This window comes from Heliangelus exortis, chromosome 21 (assembly GCF_036169615.1).
Source record: "Heliangelus exortis chromosome 21, bHelExo1.hap1, whole genome shotgun sequence".
Classification (NCBI taxonomy): domain Eukaryota; kingdom Metazoa; phylum Chordata; class Aves; order Apodiformes; family Trochilidae; genus Heliangelus; species Heliangelus exortis.
In genome coordinates, this window is record NC_092442.1 from 2057230 (window position 1) to 2084656 (window position 27427).

At 42.5% G+C, this 27427-nt stretch overlaps 3 long non-coding RNA genes across 5 annotated transcripts in view; all 3 read left to right on the forward strand.

Annotated features, from left to right (window-relative positions):
* The window catches only part of LOC139806096 (uncharacterized), a 111210-nt gene extending 103574 nt beyond the window's left edge, over nt 1–7636 (forward strand). For all 3 annotated transcript variants that reach the window (XR_011730102.1, XR_011730103.1, XR_011730104.1), the window contains exon 7: nt 7560–7636. This is a non-coding gene — a long non-coding RNA (uncharacterized lncRNA). The remainder of the gene's footprint in view (nt 1–7559) is intronic.
* Nucleotides 7637–10346: 2710 nt separating this feature from the next.
* LOC139805971 (uncharacterized) lies at nt 10347–13347 on the forward strand. The gene is made up of 3 exons (XR_011730066.1): nt 10347–11077; nt 11588–11638; nt 11724–13347. It is a non-coding gene; the product is annotated as an uncharacterized lncRNA (long non-coding RNA).
* A 5826-nt stretch (nt 13348–19173) lies between these two features.
* On the forward strand, nt 19174–22382 carry LOC139806026 (uncharacterized). The gene is made up of 3 exons (XR_011730080.1): nt 19174–19716; nt 19884–19972; nt 22304–22382. It is a non-coding gene; the product is annotated as an uncharacterized lncRNA (long non-coding RNA).
* Nucleotides 22383–27427: the final 5045 nt, after the last annotated feature.

Below are 27427 nucleotides of genomic sequence, written 5' to 3' on the forward strand. Positions count from 1 at the left end.
ATGAGAACATCTGATAAATCTAAAGCTAGAAAGCACCAGAGCAATGTTGGGCAGCTGTAGCTGGGCATGGTTGAGCTGCACAGGTCTGACTGGAGGCACAACTGTACACTGAGCAGCTTCTGGTGCTGGGCATTGTCTGCTCCTTGAAATCTGTGGCCCAGACTCAGTGCCAAAGCTGTAGATCTGATAAAGCTGTGAAATAAGCACTCTGGGTTGTGTTAAGACAAGTCAGATAATCACAGTGGAGCAGTGGCAAAAATAATGTATGTAATTTTCAGATGAAATTTGACAAGTTTGGGAATGCAGCTAGGGAATGTGCCTCTGATACCTGTGGAACACACTCAGTCATGAGTGTCTGATCACCATCACCAAGATGATGGTGATAAAGCAAGAACTGATAAGCTGAAAATGGTGAGGGACTTCAAGCCTGTTCTTTGGTCTGTTATGTGGATTCTCTTGATGTATTATTAAATGTTGAGGTGATGTTACAGAGATTAAAAGAAACATGAGCCCTTCTGTAATGGTGCAGTACTGGTGTTTGGGGAGAAAGAAATCTATGATGGAAACCCCTCTAAACCAGCACAACCCCCCTGAGTTAGAACTCTTCAACAAAGAGCTCTGATGAAGCAGGGCTGTGTTGTGGAAGCTCTGCTGCAGTCAGTGTACAGACACTTCTGACACTTCAGGGGGGAGAGGAAGAGGGTTTGAAACACTGGAAATGAGAGACCTTGGTTTCATTCTGCAATGGTTGGTGGACACTCATCTCTCCTGTCTCTCTGTGCCATTGCATCCTTTGCATTCCCTCTCTTCTTCCCACCAACCAGACCTCATCCTGTGTCACTTCTGTGCTCAGGACACTTTTCATCTGGAGATTTCAGAGCTTTTTTTTCTTCTGTGAATATGCAGGACTCACAGCTTTTTGCCAGTCATGACTGAAACTGCTGGAAGTCACAGTAGGAGGAGGAGCTTTAACACCAAGGCAGAGGCACGTAGGACTGGGTTGTAACTGGGATCCACATGGGATTATTAACAGTTAATAATAATAATATTATTATTAGCAGTTCTTAGAGGTTACATCTGTCAGTATTAACTCACTGACCTTGGGTGCTGCAGCCCCTCTTGGTGATGATGAGAGTAGAAGGTGTTATTTTGATTTGCTTTCTTGAAATATCTAATCCACACCATTGTTTCACCTGGAGCTTTCATTGGAAGAAAACACTGTTATGGTACCAAGTTCCACCACAGCTTCTGGAGAGGAAAGTAATAAACTGCTTGTTGAGGTAAATGGAAAGATTTTGCTTGAGCTATGGGGCTTTTGATCAGGGAGGTTAATCAGTAAGGCACTCAGACATATGCCTAAGGAACAGAAATTGGCTTTGCAGGGAAATACATATTACATTAGAATAAATTACAAGGTTATGTGATTTGGTAAAGTGGGGTTTAATAATTTAAAGTGGGGTTTTTAATCCATGATGCCTTTTCATTTATTTTAATAGTTTACAAAGCCTAGAGTAACACAGACTATAAAAGATTTAACTTATTTAAATTGTGCTTTAAAACAGAAGAATTCCTCTGTATCCAGTTAAAAGGAAGCTTGACATGAGGCTAAAAGCAAACATCCTTACAGACTGTTCTGCAGGGTGGTGAATCTCAGTGGTGTAGTTTTTCAGATGCATTTGATTCTAAGTCCATAGGAAACTGTCTTTAGTTTTATGTTTATAGGAGAAGCTTGAATTTTAATTCAACTTTAAGTATGTGTAATATTTTCTCTAGTCCTCAGGCATTGCTGTCAGCTCTATAGAGTATGTTTCAGTACAGTTTTGAAACACTTCCTTGCTAGTAAGCACTTCTGTCTTGGCAGCACTTGAAGTGCTTTTCCAGATCAGCAACAGTGCATGAATGCTGAAAACTCAGTGGAGAATTGTGCTGGGAGTTAAGAGGGAATCTGACTCAAACAAGTAAATGCATAGCTGGTAGTAAAATAAGAATTAATCATCTTTGATGCAGAATTTAAGTCTTAAGCACAGAAATTTTTACATCCCAAAATGTGTGAATAGCAAAGAATATACTAAACATACTAAAAGAAATTATTACAAAACTAAGTCCTCCCGTTATTTTTACAGCACTCTAATGACCTCTGAACTTCTTTCTGTGTCCTGTAGTCATGGTGCTGTTAGGAAGAATTTACTGGTTTTAAATTGTAGTTTCTCTAATGGCTTCTTTTCATGTAGGGGCACGTGGCAGCCCAGAGGTGAGTGAGGGACCTGTGTGCTGAAGCACCAAGGTACCATTTTAATGGGAACATTCAATTTTAGCCCTGAACTGCAGAAGTTTGAGGAACTGTCAGAAGGATCAGGGTATTTGCCTGGAAAACACAGTAATTAAGTTCTATTTTTAACAGCTTATCTACATTTCTGTTGTATTTTTATGCTAACATACCACATTTTTGCATTTTTTCCAAGACTAAGAGTTCCTACCAGTTTGTGTTTGAAAGCTGATGTGGTTTTATTCCAGACTATCAGACCTGCCAGTGTACCTGTTGTCTGATGTAAATACAGTCTCAGATTGAAGCAAGGTTTTCTTCTGTGTATCAGGAAAACTTTCAAGGAAAGCTGAGGCCATTTTTTATGTTGATATTCATCAGTTTGCATTTAGCAGCTATTGTAAAATTTGGAGAATCAACCAGTGTTGTCACTGAAACATCAGCAGATCTCTCTGGAACTTCACTGCCATGCTGGTTAACTGCAGGAGGAGGTGGGAAAAACCTCTTGGGGGGGTTACACTGAATTATCTATTTAACAGGAGAGGGTAAAAGAAAAAAAAAAAGCAAAAAGCCTAGTAAAGTTTTTAGTAATCTTGGCTTGAAGGGTAATTTTCTTGTCAACTATATAATTAATGCACCATACATTACAGTAGGCCATTGTTATTCTAGAATGCCAGGATACATTTCAAGCTGAATAGCTGTTTAACAAAACACTTGGCAGATTTATTACCCTGAGGTGATTCTGTCAGTCAGCATTTTAACGTGTTTAGCCTGAAGTAGGCAGAATCAATTTTGGTATCTGTTTTTGTGCAAGCTGCTGAAATTAAATGGCACACACATATGCACAGCCCCCTGGAAGATCAGGGCTTGTATTGGATCTTCATCTGTTAGCAGTGAAACAAAAATTACCCTTGCAAGCTCAGTGGTTTTTTCCCCTCCACAGTCAAGGCACTGTCTGCCACTTTCAATATCTCCAAAGAGGTCTTTTGTGGTCCTTTCCAGCTAATGGCTTCAACATTATGTTTGTTTATTTGTTACTTTATGGAACACTTAACTTGGCAGCTTCAGAAACTGAGGTTCAGCAGGAACTGTGTATCTAATGGAAACCCTTAAACAAGGAGACATCATGTTGAATTTGCTCTTGCCAGTTCTGCAAAATAATTCAAGGTGCAGGAGAACATTGGTGGGAAGTGAACTGAATAATGCTTCTTACTATAGGCTGAGAACTTTATCCAAAACCAGGTTAGGTTTCTTGATACAAATCATTAGCATTTCAAGGATTTTCTTCAATTTTTTTTTTCTTCAATTTTATTCTTTCAATTTTATTCTTCAGTAGGAGGAGAGATGGGATGCTGGCAGGAGCTGTGTATGGCCCAGGCATGAAGATACAGATGGTGGTAGGTGAGAAACCAAACTTGTGTTGCAAGTTTGAAGCAGCATAATATCAGATAATCATCACATTTTCCTTGTTGAGACAGCATAATTTCTATTCTTTAAATACTCTGTGAAGTAATGGTGGATTTTGGGTTTTTTACTTGAAATTGAAAAGGAGTACATTGGCTATATCCAGTTTTTCCTCACTGCTGCTAACCTTCTTTTATGCTTTTCCTATTGCTACTATGCTAATTTTTTAGGTTTTAGTTTTTAAGTTTGTGAACTGCCAATGCTGTCATTTGTCCTGTTTCACTATAGGCATCTGTGTTAGAGGCTGAAAAGTCAGCAGAGAGCAGGGGGGGGTGTGCTGCTTCTCACACCTGATCTTCTGTTAATAGGTTTAAAGGGAAGGAATTATAATTAAGAAATATCAACAAGTTTCCTCCCATAAGCATTCAGATAGTTTCCAAATGCTTGTTTTTCACTTAAAACTTCAAGGAAAAAGGCAAAAGGTATGTTCATTGCATGCCATAGCCTTGAGAAGAGAATGAACATTTAAAATAAGAAGATTGAAGATGAAAAGCTTCAGTGTGCTTAAAAAAAAAAAAATAAAATCCCAAAGTTGGTCATCCAGGTACTGCACCTGCTGAACTGCCTGCAAGATCAAACTCACTCATCAGAGGACCCAAGGCCAGGTTTGTCACTGGGATGTCAGTCCCTGTCACCCCTGACCCCAGCTGGGGGCATCCATCTGCACTTGTCAGCATTCAGCTGGCACAGGAGTCCACTCACTCCCCATCTGACAGTGGCACTGAACCTTCCCCCTGGGAGAGGCTTCTCAAACGTGGCTAATTAAATAGCTGTAATTAAAGCCCAGCACATACATATGCATGGGGAGCAGTAGCTGGTGGGCAGTTTTCATTAGGAGTTGGTGAGAGGGGAAGCAGGAGGTACTGGGAGCTTCACTGCCCCCAATCCCTGCTGGACATGGGTGCTGGGGCTCTGTTTCAGTTCCTGTCACCCAGCTCAGGGCTGCAGGGTGCTGAGGGCACCCTGTGTGACACAGCAAACCAAGGCAGTGCCACTGCTGTACAGCAGCAGGAGCCAGGGAGATGTGGGGATCTGAGAGAGCTGAGTGTGTTATCTCTTCTAATTGGTGTCAGACCTTGCCATGCTGTTGCTGGTGTTAACAAAGGTTCCCTGGGAAATAATTATAATAATTCCCCAGAAAACAATGATTCCCTCTCAGGTTACACTGAGCATTGGGTTCTCCTCTTTGCACTGTGCTGCCTCTCAAGTAGCTGGGCAGGTCTTTCAGACAGGACATTCTCTAACCAGTTAGGCAGTTCCTAACCTTAAGAGGTAATTTTTTCCTTATGATTTTCAAAGCAGCTTTGGGTGCTGGCACAGTGTGCAGGGTACAGTTCTCCCAGTGAAAAATCCCACTGTAAATTTGCACAAATGCATGGGCAGTGCAGGAGACTCCAAAGGAGCTGCTGCTGCTCTGCAGTGAGTGTCAGGGCTCAGGAGGTCAGTGTACACAACAAATTTCAGGCTCAGTTAAAAAATACTTAGAGAATTAGAGTTAAACCATTAGAATTGGTTGTTACCTCACAGCTATGATTTAAGCAGGTATTTAGAATTGTGGGGTTTTTAAGAACAAATCCTGAAGGAGGCAATAGGAGGTTTATTTTCTGCTGCTTATTTGTGTGCAGTGTGTTACCTCCCCAGCAGCTGGTTCTGGGGCTGCATGCCAGGCACACAGTGCTTTGCACTCCAAGGTTGTGATGCTGAAAGCTGAGCTAATAAGTCAGGTATTGGGTTTATTTTGTGAGATTTAAGACAGCATGCATTTGCACTAACTTGGAGTAATCCAAAGTTTTGTTGGTTTTTTTGTTTATTGTGGGTTTTTTTGGTTGGCTGGTATTTGTTTGTTTGCTTTTTGTTTTGTTTTTTTTCTGCTTCTGATTTTTAGTGAAACTGAATCATCTCAGGAAAATAACACTTCTCACACTTTGATATTTTTATGCAGTCCATTTCAACTTCTGGTAAAATTAGGAATAAACAGAAGGTATGAAATTCCAACCTTAGTGATTAAAGACCTCTTCCTGCCTCATCTGAATTTGAGAAAGGACAAATGTGTCTCCCTTGATACTGTGTTTTTTGGTTTTTATAAAAAAGCTTCTTAAGGGTTTTGGTCTTTTCCTTAGAAACATTTGCACTGTTATGTTTTATAGCAGTTTATTCTCCATGATGTGTGTCCAATCCCTCTTTGAGTCTTTTTTTTTCCACACCCACAGAATCTTGTGGCAACGAGTTTCAAAATTTGAGTTGTGCTGGCAGAAAATGTCACTGGTGTCTCAGAGCTCTTGTGGCATGAAATAGACTTCTTCCTTATTCACTTTTTTTGTGTGTGTTTGTGTGCCATTTGTAATTTCAGTTTTCTAGTGTAGCAGATTCTCTCTTCAGTGCTTCAACATGTCTTTTGGCAAAACAAAGTTAACTCAGAAAAACCTGTAAATGTGCCTGCATAATCTGCAGTAAAATACAGCTTGAATCCAGCATGTAATGAATATGAATTTAGGTCCAGTGTGCTGGGTGCTTAGGGAGAGATTTTCGAAGTGTTCAGCCTGACTTGTCTCCCAAGAGAGGCAGATGTCCATCTGTCCTTTGGAAACTTCCCTCTTCCACTTCCTCTCACCCAGTAATTACTCTGCTTGATTTGATGCTCACCTACAAAATTACTGTTGTCAACCAGTTTGATGCTTTCCATTGTCCAGGAGATTTTCTGGTTCCTCAGAGCTGGCTGTGGTTTGGCACATCCTTAGCAAAAAATACAGTTCTAAAGACTTCACAGATGGGATTTCCACTGAACCCTTCAGTACACTGTTCTGGAGGTTAATTTATCCCAGACATCCATGCTGTATTTTCCATGCCTACTTTCAGCTCTCATTGGATCATATTCAGCTTTTTGCCTCTCACACTGTGCCCTGAGGGTCTCTCCCTGCATAGCACACTCCACCCATTGGTCAGGTCACCTCTTTATTCTCATTTTCTTGAGCTGTAGGTTGAGTTTCCTTCAGAGCACACTGCACTGTGCAGAGCCACTGCAGGCACCAGGGCAGGAGCTGGGTCCTCAGCAGTGGGAGGGTTTTGCTTGGCATTCAGAATGTTGCTGCCTCTTTTTTCTTACCCTTCCTTTCCTTTTTTCTTACCCTTCCTTTCCTTTTTTCTTACCCCTCCTGCATAGGAGGCTCCTGTGTCAGGTAGCAGAAGAAAATGTGTGCTACATCATGTTAATTCCCACTGTGAAGAGAGTTAAGCCCTGCTGCCAGGCTGAGGGAAGAGCTGAAGCACAGGTGCCTCTTACCTTCTGCCCTCTCTCTCTAGGGAGCAGTAAATCCTGGTGGCTGCCTGACCCCACACTGCTGGATTTGCCAGAACCCTCACCCAGCCTGGGAGCTGAGCCCCACCTGAAGCAGCTGCATTGATCCTAAGAATTCTGGGGCCATGTAATTCCCCTCGTGGTGCAGGGTAAATGCATCTCAGGGTGAGGGTTTTCCAGACTTCATGTAATTCTTGTGGCCTTTTTCCCACACTCTGGTGTGCCAGCAGCCCTTCCTAGGTGCAGACAGAAGTACTGGGTGCAGTACTCCAGCTCTGCTTGTGCTGACTGGATTATTCCCCAGTACAAGGCCATGAGCAAATTATTTAAAGTTGTCTCTGTTCTGAGCTGGGAATTGGCCAATAGGCTTCCAGAGGTCTTTGCCAGCTTGAAATTATTCTGTGATATCAGTAATTTACAAGATTATAGATCTACAGGAGAGCTAGTCCAGTTTCATGGTGATTTTTTCAATGGAAAAGAATAAACTTGGTATTTTGTATTTATTTTTCTTTACAGCTTCATTTTCTTTACTTGTAGGGGGAATTATATATAGTGACAATCTAGACTTGGTCTGTTGTGCTTTTTCCTGAATGGAAAGCTTTTCTTTTTTTGTCTCAAAAAGACAGCATAGGTATGGTTGTGTTTGCCACCCTTCTTTCACAATGAATGGGTGTGTTGATCTAAATCTGTTCAGCTTTACCCATGAGAGGCAAAACCCTCTTTGTGTTTATTCAGTTGGCATTGCATAAGGGGATGAGCATTAAGCTGGTTTTCCAGACTGAAGAAAACTTGCACAAAGAGCTAAGATGGCAGCTTTCTTTTTCATTGCAATATATGTGAATGTGAACTAGAGATAACTTCCACTGCTTTTAGTAAGCAGGATAAATCCTTTTAACTTGTATTTTATTTTATATGCTTCCACTTGCTCCATGCCTCAAGGCATCCATGAGCCAGCCTGAAGTATAAAATGACAGCTAAAAGTACAGAAATAAAATAACAGCTCCACGTTTGCTCTCTGATTAGTCCTTTGCAGGTGTTAGAATTAAGCTGCCTCAGTTCCTTAAAGAAGATCTTTTTCTTGTTCCACAAACACAGCCTTTGCTGTGGCATTGTCTGAGTTATTTTCATAATTCATAATTATCTTGGTTCTTAAAAATTTAGACATACATTTAAAAGCATGATCCAATCTTGCCTGATTGCCACCACATTGTGTTTGAAGTAATTACCATTCATTTGGCTTTTGAGGCGGTTGAATGAATTTTCCACATGAGATTCCTTAATTTGTACATATTTTATTGCTATAAAATAGGTATTGGCAAGCTGCCTAAACTGTAGTGAAGACCTTTAATTCCTATCCCTGTGTAATGAAACAAATTAAGTGCAAACGGGGAGGCATAAGATAGACTCCTCAGCACCTATTTTGTTGACATTTCCAAATTGTCCTTACACAGGTGCAGATGCACAGGTAAAATTGAGGCAGCTTAGTTCTGCACTGAGGAGCCCAAACCAGTTGGTTTTCATACAAGAGAGATAATGTTCCTGTATCATATAAAAGCTCTCTCTATCCTTGAGCTATTATCCCCACGAGAAAATGTACTCTGCTTGAAGAGGTTATTAGTGCCTTTGTGCTGCCTTCCTGCACACTCAGGAAAACCTCTGAGAATATTAATCCTCCCTGTCCTGTACATCTATTCCCTTACAGCTGAACAGCCCTGCCCTGCTGGATAGAGTTTAGAAGCATGGAGCTGCCTGAGTGGTTTAGAATAGCAATGATTTGGTGGGGGTGGAACAAGAAGGAAACACCTTCTGTGTTCCCCAGTCTGCCAGGGCCAAAGTGAATGATCCTGGGGGGTTCCTCCTTTCCCAAGCCATTAATTTGACACTTGTGTTCTCTGGGTATCTTTCCAAAGAGTCTACAGATGGATTTAAATCTGTCAGACTGCTGTAAGGTGAGAGCAAATGATCTGACTGCTCCTAACATGGGTCAGGTTTCATAGCTCTGTTTGTGTTACAAAAAAATTTTAGGAGAAAACCTAATGCTAACAAAGGGAAAAAACCTGTTGGTTTTGCTGCTTGTGTTCTTTAAAGAATTGCAGGAAAATGATTGGATCTCCCCACCAGGGCACTTCAGGTAAAAGGAAAAAAAAAAATCAAAATAACAATTCTTGGTATATGCCCTTGTATAGACATAATGGATACAAAATTCTGCCTGGCCCAAAACCATCCCTACTGATCTAGCATCTCATGTTCCTCATAATCACAAGGCTCTCATAAATTAAACAGTGAGACTGTGGAGGTTTTGGATCTTACTAATGAGCACTTGTTGACAATCAGCTGTTGTGTATGAAATCAAGCCTTGCTGCTTGCTTCTGATGGGAGAGTGCAGGAGCTCCCGAAGTGCACAGCTTGTTAAGAGCCCTGGCTAATTGCATTCATCTGAAGCAAAAGGTTTACAAATTGGTGGATGTATTGAGCAGGAACACCAGGGCTTCCACAGAGAGAATTTTAAAGAATGGTGTAAACAGGGATTGTGTTTTGTGGTTATGCTGGGATGAGTGGTCAGGAAGTTGGCTTGGAACATGTTGGGTTGCTCTGTTAGAGGCAGATCTGAGGCCCCACTGCAGTCAGCACATTAAGGGCAGGTGCTTAAAGGCTTTGTTGGACAGGAGGACCAGGTGAGAGAAAAATGGGCCTGATAATGGCCATGGTAGGGAACAGCACATCTTCTTCCCTCCATCTTTATCAGCATTACCCACCTGCTAAAAAACCTTATATCTTACTCATATTAAACTTTCCATGAACCTGCTCGAAACCCTTGGCCTGGTGAGCTCCCTGTTACTGCCCCCAGTCTGTGCTGGCCTGGCAGGAATGTTGTGGGTGCATTTGGCACAGTCTGGTCCTCTCAGTGCTGACCCAGTTTAACTCTTCATGAAGACATCTGAATCTAAGGGCAGTGCTTCCTGGGCTCTTGTGCAGAGAAGACACAAGGATGCAGTTTCAGGGCAGATGTTTCAGTGCTGGCTATTTCTGTATGGGTTACAAGTAGCTTGCAGTTTCTCAGCAGACAGGAGCCTTTTTCTGTCTGCAAACAGCAGGCACCAGCAGCCTGAAAACAACAGGAGGTGAGATGGCCTGCATCTCACTTGAGATTTTGCTTTTTCTCCTCAGTTATTGGCAGGCAGAATCCAGAAGCTGTTGTCTCTGTCAGCCCCAGTGGAAGCTCTGCAGTGTCTGGGCCCTGCCTTGCTGCCCTGTGCTGTGCTCCCCCCTGTACCCATGGCCCAGACTAAACCAAGAGACAAGGTCAGGCAGCTTAGAAGGAAAGACCATCACTGGACTGACAAACTAATCATAATACTCCTAGGACCCTCCTTTTCTATGATCCCTTCTTCTGGGAATATTCATAGCTCCTTTGATGATCCTTTACTGAGACTGAGAATCCCAGAGAGAACAAATGCTCTGTTTTATTATGGCAATACATAACTTAATTTTGAGGCAGATCACAGATTTCTCTCTGACGTTTCTACTTTTCAGCTGTAGCAAGTTTTTCACCAAATACTGAAGGAAAGAGAAAGAGACAAAGCCACCATGTTAAATGTTAATGTGCTTCTCCCTCTGGAGGTGGATCTCAATAAAATGGGTAACAGTTTTAAATCTTGTTTCAATACATTTTAATGTAAAAATATATGAAGTATAGTCTGAAAGGACAAAAGAAAATTCTCATTTGTCCTTTAGGCAAAGCTTTTAAAGTGTTCATACATAAAATATGATTGAGAATACCAGTGGCACTTCAACTAGAGACAAAAACAAGGTGAAAAATATTCTGGATTATCCTGAAAGTACAGGTTTCATTCCTAGGTTATTTGTGAAAACCTTATTTTAAAAATGGTGTAGGATACAGCTGAATTGCTGAATGCAAACTTACCCAGTTGAAGAGAGAATTGAATGAGGGCAGTGCTGGCTGTGAAGCAGGGATCTGTTCTGTAATGGGACTGTGTTCTGGTTTGGTTGGTGGCCTTCTGAAAAGCAGACAGAAGTACAGATTTATTTATCAGGTGAGTTCCCACCTTAACTGTAAATTCTTAGGAACAGCCTTTGCAGTTTGGTTTCATTCCACTGAAAATCAAGCACCAGCCCTGGATTCAGACTGAATTGAAACTGGTGTGACTTGCTGACAGCCTGCTTGATAAAAAAGAACTTCCATAGTCCTAGAAGCAGCAACACTCCATCAGGTGAGGCTGTAATTAGGAAAACAGCACAGTTAAACTTTGCAATGGGCATTTACAAAGTGGAAAATACCATTTGTGTTCCAGGTTCTTCCTGCCTCTGTGGATCTGGCTTTGTTCTGTGTGAGTAATACTTGGGTTTGTGTTTTTTCCTGGGTGGAAGAGTAAGAATCTGCTTGAGCCTCTCCCTGCCTACACTGGGGGTTTGTGTTGGAGCTCAGCTGGCCAGAGCCTGCAGCACAAACCAGTGGGAAGTTCAGACTGGTTGATTTTTCATAAAGTCTCAAAAAGTGTTTTTTTCTGTTTATCTGTTACATTGCTTTCCCCTGATGGATCCAGCTGTGGGAGCAACTGAGGCCCTGAAGTTTCTAACACAGGCAGGAAATGCAGGTGAGTAAAGTGCATGAAAATACTGCAGTTCTTTCAGATAATTAAAAATAGCTCAGCTCTGAGCCTGTGTCTTTTCTCTCTGTAGGGTTCTGCATGGTCCCTCCTGGGCTCAGGCAAGCCCAGCTTAGGGTGGTGGTGGTTGTGTGTGAATAAATCTTCAACTGGATCAGTGCTTTTGAGGTGAGGTTTATTTTGTTTGAGAAACCAATATAATGACTTTGCAGGTGTTACAGGGTTTACATTCCTGTGTGAGTAACACCATATAGGTGCAAGATCCTTATTTAAATTGTATTTTGAACAACTTTTATCCTTCTGTGTCAGCAGCTGTTTATTTTGCTGGAGTTTGTTTTTTTTTTTTTTCCCAATCCAAATTGACCTTTTTACTACATAACCACTTGAAAAAGAGATGTCCTGCTCCCATAAGGAATGCCTCAGGAGAAGGGCAGTCCTGCATAATTTCCTATCCTCTCACAGAAACCTTCATATTGGAAAACTGGGGAATATTACTTTCTGGCCCTGCACACTCTCCTGGGTAGAAAGGTCCTGAAACACAATTTATTGTAAAACACACAGTGGTTACAGAGCTAGCACAGTCAATGATATTCCTTTTATTACCACTCAGATGAGAACACAAAATGACATTGGAAAGCAGTGAACTCACCAGAAGGGCAGAGAAAGCCATTAAATTCAACATGCATCATATTTCATAATCAGAATCCTGCAGTCAGAGCTGACACCACTGAATGAGTTTGTTGCAGTCATGATAATATAAAACCTGCTGCATCTGCTTCCCTTGGCACTTTTCTTTGTAGACCCTTGCAGTGTATGGGCTATTAATCATCAGTAGCCAGGGACACTGCAGACCAATGCACTTTGTATTGCATAAATTGAAAATGCATCACTATTAGAGAGAAAACTGCCTTCTGTACATCTCTATTTAGATAAGCAGTTTCCTAAAGGGCTGCCATGCTATTATGGGTAACCACTTAATTGGAGTTCTTTCCACAGCCCTGGTAATTGGGGTTGGGGGGAGGGGAATGCAGTCCCTTTCCCAGCATGGATGGAAACAAGGCAGGAGAGCTTTCCCCTCCTTATCCGGGGAGCTGGAGGTGAGAAAATGCAGTCAGACAGACTGCAGCTTTTAACCTCACTAAATTAACTTCATAAATGAGAGGGCTGAGTGTACCTGTGAAGGGATGTTGTGTAACCTGTGTGTTAATGAATTTCCAGTTGCTGACAGGAGCAACAGATTGCCAGGGAAGGGGGTGTTGCCTTCCCTCCCCTAGCTCTGCTCCCAGAAGAGGCTAAGCTAAGGTTGAGGAGGGGAAGGAAGTTTCAGTGGCACCCTGAGAAAAAACAATTGCAAATTCAGTGCTCAAAATTTCTTTTTTTAAAGAGAAATCATTCTGTTCTAGTGTCCTTTGTCCAAGTTTTATTTGTAAAGAGTCAAAGAGTGGGTCAGTGCCAGAGTCAGGAATAGAAATCTGCTTTCCTCACTCATTCCAAGTGCTGAAACCTTGGAGCTGTACCCAGCTGCACAGTGAGCAGTGTTTCTCCAGGGTAACAACCTCCCACAGCATCCCTGAAGATAAACCACATCAGAGGAAAGAACCTGCTCCTAGGGGTGCTGCAGAGGAGGAAGAGACTGGACCAGTTTTCTTAGGATTACTCTGCAAACTTTCTTTTTCTTTCTTGAATGGGCAGAGTCAGTAAATCATAGAATCCTAGAATGGGCTGGGTTGGAAGGGACCTCAGAGCTCATCAAGTCCAACCCTTGCTCCACTCCCCCCGTGGTTCCCAGCCCATGGCACTGAGTGCCACATCCAGGCTCTTTTGAAATATCTCCAGGGATGGAGAATCCACCCCTTCCCTGGGCAGCCCATTCCAATGGCTGAGCACCCTCTCCAGAAAGAAATTCTTTCTCATGTCCAACCTAAACCTCCCCTGGCACAACTTGGGACCTCTTGTGCCCTCTTGTCTTGCTGAGAGTTGCCTGGGAAAAGAGCCCAACCCCCCCCTGGCTCCAACCTCCTTTCAGGGAGTTGGAGAGAGTGATGAGGTCTCCCCTGAGCCTCCTCTTCTCCAGCCTCAACACCCCCAGCTCCCTCAGCCCTTCCTCACAGGACTTGTGCTGGATCCCTTCCCAGCCTCCTTGCTCTTCTCTGGACCTGCTCCAGCACCTCAATCTCCTTCCTGAGCTGAGGGGCCCAGAACTGGACACAGGACTCAAGCTGTGGCCTCCCCAGGGCTGAGCACAGGGGCAGAATGAGTCCATCTGCCTGGGAGAGCAGGTATGGAAAAACCTTGGCCTTATTCCCCAGGGAGAGGCAGCACACAGAGGAAGAGGCCAGCACAGATGAGGTGTCTGTGCCATCCAGGGCTCCTCTGCAGACCTGGAAGGCAGATAAGAACCATGCCTGCAAGGTACAACTGATTTACACTGTGCTGAGAACACAGCAGTTTGTGTAACACCTTTTATCTGCCTAAGGCTGTGTTAAGAGAGACACACAGTGTAGTTCTCTGCATGCTGAAGCTGCACATGGGTTTTACTTCACTCCCTGTGCTGGACTAAATTGAAGGAGAAGGAATTGAGAGTGCCAGTGCTCTCTCAAAGAGGGGGGGGCTCAGGCTGAGCCCCATCTGCTCAGCAGGGAGTGGGAGCAGCAGTGTGCTGGTACTGCTCAGTGTGATGCTGGGACAAGCCTGGGACTTCACACACTCAAGGGATGTCAGTGTGGATTAAACAGCAAAATCATCACTGCTGAACTGCCTGGTAAGTGCATTTTCAGGCTTGGGAATCCTTCCTTCTAGTGCCACTGGACCTTCTGATTCAGCTAAAAGGGACACAAAGTGATTTCCTTGCAGGCTTTTAGGTGTGCATCCCACTGGCTGTCAGCAGGGACTGACAGCTTGGTTTGACAGCAGCCTGGTGTTTTCACTGTGGGGAAAACACAGCTTTAAAACCACATAGTTATTTTTGGTGAAACAACGTGTTGAAGATTGATTACTTACTTGGGGAAGCTGCTGCAGCTGGAAGTGGAGCTGTTTAAAGACTTGCAGGTGCAGGCAGTCAGGGTCATCCAGGTAAATGGTTGCCTGCTGTTGACAAGAAATGTAACAGGTTGGGGTTGGTTGTTAGAGCACATGCAATTGGAGATGTTGAAATCTTAATGATGCTTTTCCTTTTTATTTGATACAGCTAATAAAAAAAACCCTGAACAATAAAACCCCCTCACCACGAGCTTTAGTTATTGTATGAAGTCAGCAGAAATGTCTCAAAACTTAACATCCTGAAAAAAGCTTCACTTGATCAAAACCAGATTCCTCCCTCTGTGTTTGCCCAAGTGACTGATTTGCATGCATTTAATATTTTCAACTTGCTGTATTTGAAACATCATTATCACAAGTTTCCTTGCTGGGCAAGGAGCTCAGCAGACCAGGAGGAGGACAGGGAATCAGAGGCACCACTGCAGGAATATGCAAAGAGCTGGGACAGCAAGCTGGGGAAGATGCCTGCAGTGGAAAAGCAGAAGGCAAATTCTTCTTCATGTCCCTGCTTTGCTGTAGGGCATTTTTCCCCTTCTGACTTTAGATTAGTTCAAGCTAGTCCTGGAGGAACGTGTAAACCTGTTGTAAAGGTTACTTTGGTATGGATCTGCCCAGACAATATGGATATATTCAAGACCACCCAGGAGGGTTCTTTGGTAGTGCACCAGGTAGTTGTTCACTGTTGAGCACTGAAATGTCAGCACATGCTCCCATGAGTGTGCTCTCTCTGTCATGCTGAAATCATGTGAAATTCTCCATAATATGTCAGTCACCTTAAGGAAGTCCTCATTCATTAAGCAACTTACTAGAAAGGAAAAGATTTTTTAGGATTTGCAGTCTCAGCACTGCGTGCAGAATCATGAGTTAGTTGAGCAGCTTTTGTATAAAACTGAGACCCCTCCACCACCAATGAGAAGTTGTTGTTGTCATTAGAGATGGGTGAAAATTCCAGTTGCCAAAGTTTGGTCCTTCTCTCTATTTGAAATCAAGAAGAACTTTTGAAAGGTTTCTATAAAAGCAGAAAACACGAAAAAAAGAATTATCTGGAAACATTTCCAGAACTTCAAATTTGAAGCACTCTGTCACAAGGCAGGAAATTCTGTTCATGTTGAATGTTAAAATTAACAATTGAAAATGCTCCCTAAGTACAAGAGTATTTCATAGATTTAACTACCAGGGCATCTCTCTGCAGAATGTAAATTTGTGCTTTCTGGTGTCAATTAAAACCAGAAATTTCTTTGAAACAGACATGTGGTGCCTATTGTCAGAAGTGAGCAATCCAGAGAGCAGAATGCCAGAAGCATTGTGTTCCTCCCTTTGGTGTTCAGGTTTCTAGGCTCTTACTTCTTAAAGATCTGAGATGAGTCTTGAGCCCTCGAGATTTTATGCAATTATTTGGGTTCAATAGTGCAAAAGTATAGATTACCATACAGGCTCATCTGTAAGCTGTAAGTAAAATCTTGGCCATTGTTTAATACTTGATTATTTTTCTTTTTTTTTCCATGCAGTTGGCTGAATGATTTCTTTGGCAAAGCAGGAAAACAGCCCCCTAAGAAACAGCTACACTGTGTGCTTGGAAGTTTGGTTTTGTAAGAGGGTAGTGGAAGAGATTCTGTTGCTTCTCTCACTGTAGAGATACAAAAATAGAAATAGGATTTTCTGTTTCTAAATATTGAGCTTCCCACTTGTTCATTTGGATGGTGCCTTTTCACACTGGAGTTTAAAGGTTGAATAGTTATCTGTAAAAATAAAGAGAAAATAAAGGTGATGAGGCAGAAGTTAGGAACCTGGAATTCTGTGATTTATGGGCACAGAAACAGACCAGGAATGCTCTTCAGTATATGACATATACCTGAAATAGTTTCTTTTTTAAAGGTGTTTGCTCCAATAACCAAGTTAATCTGAAGTGTCTGTTTCAGTAAGGAGTAGCTTGAAAGCAAATCAAATCCAGAAAATGTTTTCTAGCAAATAATAAACAGATTGCTCCTGTGCTACTCCTACAGGCTTTAGGCTAAGAGCATTAATGCAATCACTGAATGTACTTTGTGCAAACACCAGATATTTTTTTTCTGAAGCAATTATTGCTTCTGCTATGGAAGTTATTAGAAGAAGAACATTAAAAATACAGTGAGTCCCTTGAACTGGTATGAGAGAAGCAGTGGGAATAGATAGAATTTTATTTGAACTTCAGGTTGTGACTGAACAGAACCCCTTTTCTGGTAATACCATTGATCCTTGGGCTGCCAAGATAATAATGTTGAGTTTGATTTGTGAATTTTTACAACCTGTGGTTTTGCTAATAAAACTACAACTTGGCATATTGGTTTGAGTTAGATTTATAATGTAAAAGAATTTGCCACTTGCAGTGGATTTCTTTTGTAGCAGTTCCAAACATGCTGCTAAAAACCTCAATGTACCTCCTCCTCCTGAAGCACAACATGTTTGCAAAGCAAAACCAGAAGCATAACAGCAGTTTTTCCTGCTCCAGCTTGTGGTATCACTGCAGAAAGCAACACAAGTCTCATGTTAAACAGGCAGAGAGGGAAGAAAAGGTCAAGATTTTCCACAAAGCAGCTTGGTGTGAAGTAACAGCTACAAAGCAGAAGAGAGGCTGTTGTTGGGCATAATGATAGATCAGTGTTCTCTCTGAACGTGTTGGTAGCAATTCAAGGTAACACAGCTGTCTGCTCATCTGAGGAAAGCCCCAGCATCAGAGCCACTCTGTGGTTTGTGGTCCTGATGCTGTTTACACTGTGTTTTGTCTGGGGCTTTTCCAGATATTTCTCTGCTGGGTTTTTCTTGAGCTCTTTAAAGAATCCTCTTCAAAGTGACATGGCTCTTAAAGTCAAACAAAGACTTCATATCAGAGTTGAAATATTAATTTCAATTAAATTGCAGAGTAATAATTTGCATTAATTGCAGCCTGTTAGTTGCAAATGACAACATTATGTTTTGTTGTATTTAAAGATTTTATTAGTAACAACCCTTTTAGTTAGTGTTTGCTGCCCCAAGAGCTTTAGAGGAACTGATTTTCTGTCAGAAAAGATTGGAGTCAATTGCATTCCTCCCTTCCAGATAGTGCTAAAACATTTATTTAAAGGTTTATATGCTCACCCTGCCTTATCTGTATTCCAAGTCACTTGTCCAATGAAATAAAATTCATTCATGCCTTCCTTCACTGTGTTATTGACAAAGTGTAAGCTTTATGTGACTGGAAGCCAGAATTCTGTCTTTTGGGAATACCTCTCTCTAAACTTGTCTGAAAGAATTATTTTATTGCATTTTTCATGCCAGTTCAAGTATGTTTGAATGGTAAATCCTAGAAGCTGGGCTGTCTGTGACCATATCAGCCTTTGGAATTAGCAGCATGCACAGCATGATAGAAATATTAGATTGTAAGAGCAAGGAATATGTTCTACATAGTATTTTATTAAGCTTTTTTCTTTTTTCTCCTTTTTTTTTTTTTTTTTTCCCACGGGATAAACTGCATGTCAGTTGATTCTACAAATCAGAAACTAGGTCAAGTCATTTTTCTCAATGCCTGGCATTAAGCTGATTGAAAATCTGTCATCAGTCTGTGTTTCTTTAGCCCATTCTCTGTGAAAGAGCAAGGTCTGGAGAGCAAGTGCTGAAAACTCCATACACCTGGTTTCATTTGGGGACAGACTGAGCACCAGCAGCTGCTTTGTACAGCCAAGTGCTGCAGGGGTGGCATCCAGCTGCCTGCCAGGGGCAGAGCACACACCCCAAAAATGCAGTATGTGTAGGTAGTTTCTCTTATATGAAAGATAGAGCAGGGCATCACTTAAATAAATACTGGAGAAATCAAAGCAACCTGGCCTTGCAGCCACAATGCTGATTGGAGAGTCCAAAAGCAAGGTGTGTACAGACCTAAGTGTCATTTCTCTTCATTTCTGTGCTGGGATAACTTGAAAAGCCAAGGAGAGGTAGAGGTAAAAGCAGAATGTAAGAGCACTGTGCTGATTTGAGGGTAGGAAGGAAGGGAGTAATAAGGTTGCTTTTTCCTTTTGTCTCTCAGCAAATTCCCAGAGCTGACCCTGGAGACAAAAATGCACATCCAGGCACTGGGGTGCAGCAGATAATTCCACTGCCTCAGCCACAAACTAATTAAAAAGCCTCTGATTCTCCCAAACCCCTTCCTCTCTGTTTTCATTTCCTCTCCAAGCAGGACTTCAGTTTAAATGTGACATCCTTGGGGGGACTCTGCAATGAATAAAACTATTTGAGTTCTTCTAGAGCTTTCTTAAGCTTTCCTCAGAGAAACTATCCAATTATTTAGCAATGTGCATGAGCTGAGAACTAAAAGATGAGTAACTCTTATTGTTTGAGTTCTTAAATCTGAGGGTGGAGAGGAGGCCTGGAGAGAGGAATTAAATTTCCTCCTCAGACAGAAGCTGCTGTACCACTGATGATGCTTTAGAGGTGACCCAAGCTGCCAGGGGAGGTCACCCAAGCCTGAGGTCACCCACCCAGCCCTTTGAGAAGGGACAGGACCCTGTGCAGCAGGTAGTGGGAGCTCTGGGGTGTGCAAGGAAAAGAGGTTTGGTTTTTATATAGTTTAACTTTTTGTCAGCCCTGAAGTGATGAGGAATGTGCACTAGATGATCATTGTAGGTTCCTCCCAACTGAAACTATTCTGTTCTGCTTTGAACAGCAGTGCTGTTCTAGCTGCTTGTAAAATCCTCTAGAATTGTCAGTTGTGCACACATCAGCCTAACACCAGCTGAAGAAAATTTTGACTTTGCATAGACTTAAATTTGGTAGAGAAGGATAAATTTTAGCCTAAAGATGAATACTTATTTCTGTGATAACCCTTTCTTATGCTAACGTGCTAATTAGGGTGTTAATCAGTCCATAGTGCCTAATGTGTGATTTTTTGTGTCTCCACAGCTCATCTGGCCATGGCCCCCTTGTGTCTGAACCTGTCTCCTAGAACAATTTGGTGCCTTCTGGTTGTTTAACCCTACACCAAATGCAAGCCCCTGTGTAGCACAGAAAGCAGACCTCAGGTAGGCATTTGAGGACACTTGGCCTTGTTTTTCTCCTTTCAGAAAAAGCCCCTTCTTTTAGAAGTGCTTTTATTTTGTCAGAGGAATGACCTGAGTGCTAGGGGAATCTGTCTGACACTCAAAGCTCATGTTAATTTTGGGCATATGTGCTCTCCTGCCTTCTCCAGGTCATTTTTATCAGGTAGCCCCATGGGAATTTGCCTCCTTGCTGGGGAACTCTGTCACCTCCAGCTTCTTGCCCTGGGAATATTTCCAGGTAAGCTCTCCAGGCTTCACAAAGCCAGATGTGAAATCAAGACTCAGAAGGCCCAGTTGGGAAGGCCCCTGACACTCAACTCCATGCAAAACCCACCAATCCCCAGCTCCCAAAGCAGGGTTAGCTGGCTGCATGTTTGTCATTCCCTGCTCCTCCTGGAGCTCAGAGCTGTACCATAAATACCTGGAGTTGGCCTCAATCATTTCCTTTGGTGGCCATAAATTACCCAGTGTGAGCCTGGTCTGTGACTGGGCAGCCTGGGCCCATCCCCAGCACAAGTGATTGACACCCAGAGCTGTAAAATAACATTTGTGAAGCTGTGAGGGAGACAAAACATCTCCTGGAATCCTTTCCCCTGGAGCAGAGAACTGAGGGCACACACTGCTGAAGGAGGGCTTGTGGTGGTAGTAAGGAATCTAAAGAGGACACCCCTACTCCCTGCACACACAGACAGACAGACAGACACACAGACACAGACACACACACAGACAGACACACACACAGACACAGACACACCCTCAGACACACACACACACAGACACACACAGACACACACACAGGCACACACAGACAGACAGACAGACAGACACACAGACACAGACACACCCCCAGACACCCCCAGACACAGATACCCCCAGACATACACACACACAGACACACAGACACACAGACAGACACAGACAGACACACACACACACAGGCACAGACAGACAGACAGACAGACACACACAGACACACACAGACAGACAGACACACAGACAGACACAGACAGACACACACACACACAGGCACAGACAGACAGACAGACAGACACACACAGACACACACAGACAGACACACACACACAGACACAGACAGACACACACACAGACACACAGACAGACACAGACACACAGACAGACACACACACACACACAGACAGACACACACACACACACAGACAGACACACACACAGACACACACACCCAGACACACAGACAGACAGACACACACACACCCAGACACACAGACAGACAGACACAGATACACAGACACAGACAGGCAGACAGACAGACACACACACACACACACACCCCTGTACAGTCTCCCAGGAGGTGTAGTGTTGTGCTGCTGAGGGCACAGTGTTAGATCCTGGTTGCCTGGAGCAGTTGTTGGCTCAGTGACTGGGATGTGTCTAAGGCAGGAACTAAAATCTCAGTGGGAGAACGGGAGCTGCTAACAGAAGTCATGGACTCATTCACAAGGCAGACAAGCCCCAGGAGCTGGGTTTCATGTGACCTGGTTTGCCCTCTGTTACAGATTTTATCCCTGTGGCACTGTTTCACAGGGAAAAAAAAAGAAAAAAAAAAGAAAAAGAAATTCAGATCTGATTAATCGAAGACAAAATGTTGCTTTCAGCTGCCAGTTGGCAGCATTCACCCTTCTGGTGGGTAGGTGGTTAAAGTAGAAAGCAAATATTTAGATACTGCAAACACTCTTACAGCACCTTTTTTGTGTTTATGTTTAAATAAAGTACCAGTTGAATGGATGATTGACTCTAGGGGATGGATACACACCAATGGAAAAAGGTCATTTTGTGTTTCAGTCAGCTTGCTAATGCAGAGCTGGTCACTGATGGGCAGAAGTTATCCTCCCTGTTTACATGGAGAGTTAAAGATCTTTATGTGAGAGTTAAAGATCTTTATGTGGAGTGAGCTCTTGGATTTTTTTTTTCAAAGGGAGAAAAAAACCCCAACTCTCTACTGAACTGTCAAATGTTTTTATAACAAAATTAATTATATAGCCATTCTGAACCTTATTTTATCATGCCTAAGAAGAAGCTGACAACAGCAGGAGGAGGAACAATTAATGCATGAAATGGGTGCAAACATATCCTAAGCCAGGAGTTCCCTGTGCATGGGGAGCACCTTTACAGCCCTGGGTTCTGGAACCTGACCCAGAAGGCAGTGACCTGGGCAGTGCTCACACACCAGCTACAGATGGAATCTCCTGGGCCCCACCTAAGCTGAGATCACTCTTCAGACAGAGGACTTGCTCTTCCCACTCTGGCCTGAAATAAGCCATTCCAAAGGCCTAAGAAAATCAGTATATGAAGTGTTGGGGTTTTTTTGTTCCATACATCAGATGTGTGCAAAAACATCTCTCACAGGAGAGAGCTTTTTACCTATCTTCTTAGATGCTTTGACTGTTTTATAATGTATTTTATAATGGGTTTTATTGAGGTGAAAACTTTTTTTCAATTTCTAGACATTAAATTGCTTTCTTACTCAAGTTCTTTTAGTATTAATTGCAGTTTTGTTTTCTGATGTTTTCCTTGTGTTTATTTTCAGCTAGGAGAAAAAGCACTTGGGAAGCCTGCTAAACCCAGGTAAAAGTTACTGTTCCAGGAGACAACAAGCTGTGGTTTTCAAAGTGTTGGCTTGTTAGCTCAGCTTCTGAGAGGACAGTTCCTGTGGCACATGTGGCAAAAAGAAAATAAGATATTCTCAAAACAGGCCAAGGTAAATCCTGCATAGCTTTTGATAGCTCATGGAATCTTATCAGAAGTGCTGATGAGCTGTGCAATAACTCATTGTAACCTACAGAATGTTAGCAGGTAGTGGAGTAGAGCTGGATTTCTACATTGAAGTTTTTTATTTATTTCTTTTCCTGGTGAAACCAAAACCAGAGAACGTTTTTCAGATTGGTAACAACCTCAGGAAGAATTTTTGCAGTAAGAAATATGCAAGTCTCCCAGCCTTAATCTTCCATACCATGGCCACAAGAGCAGCTCTCCATAAGCCTGATTGCCTGTGTTGTTTCTGCTGACTTTATGTTGGGCTCCTTTGATGTCCAATTAAGACATAGATCTGAATTTGAAAGACTTAAATGCTCTTAGCTGTGAAAATGCTGAGCCAACCTTGTCTAGCAACCTCTGACATATAAAGAGGGCTGGTAATTGCCCCTTTCATTTCTCAACTTTGTAAATGACATAGCAAATTATTACTAGATAGGATCTACTTTTAGATCTCTGTAAAAGGCAGACAATTTCAGAGAATAAATCAATTTTCTTCTCCTGTATTTGTGATTTACACTCCACCCCCTTCTTGAATGTCTAATTACATTAAATAAGTGTGTGTACACATGAGCCTTACCCTCCATAATCCAACTCCAGCAATCCAACCTCTCTTGTTTATGTAGAGGTTAATAAGCTCAAACTATTTAACATACTACTTAAAGTAATATTTTTAATGCTCTAGGCAACTTCATGGTAGTTTACCAGCAGTAAAAAGGCATGGAATTAGGGAGTGATCATCTTTGAGGGGCCTGGGTTCAATAAGAGAGATTTTTAACCTATGGCTCTACAAGCAGAAATGCCAGTAAACAGATTTGCAGAAATACTTGATTTGTTTCTGAGAGCTTTAATTTTCATTTTTATCCTGTTTATCCTTCTGTGTAATAATTCCTCATTCCTGATTTGGAGAGGAGACTCATACATTATCATTCAGAATGCCACAAAATTCAATTAAGGGCTGGCTGCATCATCTCTTCTTGGCTTGTGAATGATTTACCTCTGCTGAGAAAAGGGGATGACTTTTTCCATCAGGAAGCATGGTTGCTAATTTTAACAGAGCAGACAGCCCCAAGCTGTGCAAGCCATCATTAAACAATAAAGAAACATCAATAAAATGACTCAAAGGCTGCTGTCCTTTAGCCAGGGGTACAACTATCTCCTGAACATTTTAGGGGCAAATAGTGCAGCATCTCAGGTGATGTAATTCCACAGCCACCACTCTCCAGCCTCTGCAAGCCCTCTCCCTTCTCCAGCTGGATCCAGGCTGGCCAGGAGCTTGGTGGTTGTTCAGGCTGTCAGCACCTGAGCCATCTTCTCCTCTGAGGTACAGAGGTACCTCTCAGCTTGATGGAAGCACCCTGTACATAGGTGTAGGATGAAATGCTGATTCTGGTCCTCTGACATAATTACTACAGTTCTTATTTTATGATGACCAAAAGTTTCCAAGACAAGCTTTCATTTCTCAATTCAGAAAACTTTATTGTGATAGAAAATGCTCCACTTCCCCCTCCCCACACCAAGGGTTTCATCAGACATTTCAGGCTTTCACCAGCACAGTGCACAGTCCCCTTTTTTTCCTCTTTACTTCATGACACGAGGGAGTGAGGCATGGATTAAGTGTTCTATTTATAAATGCTTTAACACATCTTGTTGAAGCCAAGACAATTCTGTTGAAGTATTATCATGATTTACTTGAGGTAAATCAGCAGATAACTCACGTTGGCCCATAGGGCCACTCAGCTAAGCATGTGTTTTATATACACAGAGCCCTGTTGGCACATTTCCTTCAAGTCAGTATAGAGATTACACAGTAAGACAGAGATATTTAGAGAGATGCTGCTGGTAGTGTCTGAGCCCTTAGGCTTTGTTCAGGCAGCTCCAATCTGAATGGATCACTTCCATACCAAAAGAAAAAAAAAAATAAAAAATCTCTGGAGTGCAATGCAAAGTGTTTTCTATTAATGGCAATGTGAATGTTATTACCAAGCTGTGTTATGCTGGATGATTGTATGCAGCAGAAGGTAATTGAACTCACCAGAATTTTGCTTTGCTTCCCACCCCCAGGTTAAAAGTCTGATCAGGTGCCTGCTCGACATGCAGAATCATCAAGTGACTGCAGTGAATGGCTCAGAACACGGAGCAGGATCAGGCAGGCAGCAGCTACAACAAATCCCCCACTGCTGGGGGAAGCAAGCAGTGGGGCTCTGCTTTCCCACTGATTTCCCCAGCCCTTAGCTGGGGGGAGGAAAGATTTTTAAACCCTTCTGCTTTGCTCTGAAGTGTTACAAATAGAGCAGTAAATCTAAATAATGAGGTGCACGCTGTTCCCCTCAGTGTGTGCTGTAGATTACAAGCAGGGACCAAAAAAAGCAAATGGAAACTCTTAAGTGTAGCTGGAGGCTACTGAGCCCTCCTTGGAGCTGACTCCTGAAGTGTGCTGAGGTAGATTCCTTGTGCTCCTGTGGCATCTCCTGAATTGTGAGGTAAGTCAAGCTGTTCATTCATGCAATTGCTCATTGCACCAGTGACTGCTGTCACAGGGCTCAGCACCCACTCTGATAAACCAAAGAAACAGAAGGTTGTATCCTGGGGTCAGAGCAGCAGTTCTCAAGCTTTTCTTCTCATGTCCACTCTCCAAATTTCCCCATCTTCTGCCTCTGCTTTCCTAAGGAAGGGAGCAAGTACAGTTGCACCAGAATGGCTTTCCCTGTGCTGGTCCCCATGAGCTGCCAAGCCACAAGGCCCCTTGGCCATGCAGAGCCTGCTGGAGGCTGCTGTAGGGGACAGGTTCCTTGTGCCTGTCCCCAAATAAATCCTGCCTGCTCTGGTTTGGGAGGCCCACTTTAGACAGGGCTTGGTTCAGAATCTCTGAGACCTCTTTAACTGGCACATGGTGAATACATTGGACAAGCTCAGCTATCCAGGGCTGAGTGTGGCATTTTTAAGAGCAGGTGTAAGTGTTCCTGAGCAAGGGATAGATCTGAGCCACTTGCAAGCTTTCTGACTTCAGTGGGTTAGAATTAAAGGACAGGGCCTGTTCTTCCCTGCCATGAGCATAGACCTGGAAATTCATAGCTACTTTCAGGAGTGATCCAGGTCCTTTATATTCCAGGTAGGAAGATGAACAAGTGTTCAGGGCCAGGTTGAATGGGGCCTTGAGCAGCCTGGTCTAGTGGGAGGTGTCCCTGCCTACACAAGGAGGTGGGAACTGGGTGATCTTTAAGGTCACTTCCAACCCAAACCACTCCATGATTCTGTAACAAGTGTTTTCACCTGTGAGATGTCAGAAGCTAAGAGGGGATCCTCAGCAAAACACATTCATACCCTCTCCCTGCCTTGATCAGGGTCCTCAGGTGAGAATTCAAAGGACACTTAACAAGTCCTTTTTCTCCTGTGTGTGTCTGAAGAACCAGTCTGAGGTTTTGGAGTGGGTGAATCTCCCTCTGTTGAACCTGATGGAACTTTCCTGACAGGAAGTTGATTCCTGATTTAGAGTCATCTCTCATCTGCATTATCAAAAATATTCCTGACCATTCCTCCACATTCCTTAAGGCTTTCAGTGAGAGTCAGTGCATCTCATCAGGTGTTGCTGACTGGTCCCAGGGTCCCAGGCAAAGCTGATGTGGTGACAGGGAATGCCAAATCAGTTTTGAAGGAGGATCTGACATTTTCAGGAGAGGCTTTAGCTGCCTGCCCTCTCTCTGGGCTAACAGCCATCTGGGACCTGGCACACCTGGGCTGAGTACATACACTCTGGCTAATGCTTCCTCAGATGACAGATTTCAGAATAATTCTGTGTTACATATTTGGATAACGACTTCACAAGCTGTTTGTCTTTGAGAAATGATAATGAAAAGCAAATTACTTAAAATAGGAGAAAAAAGAAAGAAGTTAATGGTACTGGAATTAAATGGGAACATTTGTCTAAGTGAAGATATTAGTGTTTTGGGGCTCTAGTTTAGAAGGAGAGCTGATTGCCAAAGTTACTGGATAACATATATTCTCTTTCAATTTCTTTGCAATTTGGAAGCTAATAAAACTCCAGTGGAAGTTCCTAATGTTATTTTTCCTCCCTTAACCTAATTAACAAACTGAAAATTTATGTAGTCCTAAATGGAATTACTTTCTCCTAAGCACTGCAGAGGGAGTTATTTCTCATGTACCTATTAAAGCATGAGCACTGATGCTAGTGCTTCACTCCAGCTACAGGTCCTGAATCCTCTTCACAGGAATAATACATTGAAATTGCCCTCTCTGGAGGCCATGCTCCTCATGATGCAAACTGCTAACATTAACCCAGAGCTCTCTCACCCTGCCTCCACTGTTATTATTTATACTGTTGGATTGGAGTTGTTAATTTCAGCATATTTACCTGCTGAACATTGAGAAAAGCCTGGCTATGGCTCAAAAATCTGCTGTATTTTTAAAGAAGAACTCAAAAACCCACCTCAAGTCTCATAGTTTTAATTTCATAAAAGGTCTTGAGGACTTTTTTCATTAAATTATTAAAAAACTGAACTGAAATAAATTTCTTAAATTTTTTTCTTTAACATAATTTTTCAGTGGTTAAATTTTTCAACAGTCATTTTAAAATAGGATTAGTGATCAACAAGACCTTGCCATCACTTTTAGAGTGATATTTAGGGTACTCTGAATAGTGTGCTAATAGCTTCACATGCACTTAGTTTCTCAAAAGCAGATTTAACACATTTCTAGACAGAAAATATGTTTATTATTTTATGCCTTAAGTCTGCTTTATCATGATAACACTTCCAAAATACTGAAGGCATAAAATGGTTTATGGACCAGAAGATAAACTAGCAGGAGTCACTGTGCTGGTATATGGGGAAGGATCTGAGAAAGTGCTAAAAGTATTATTACAGCTACAGAATGGACCCTT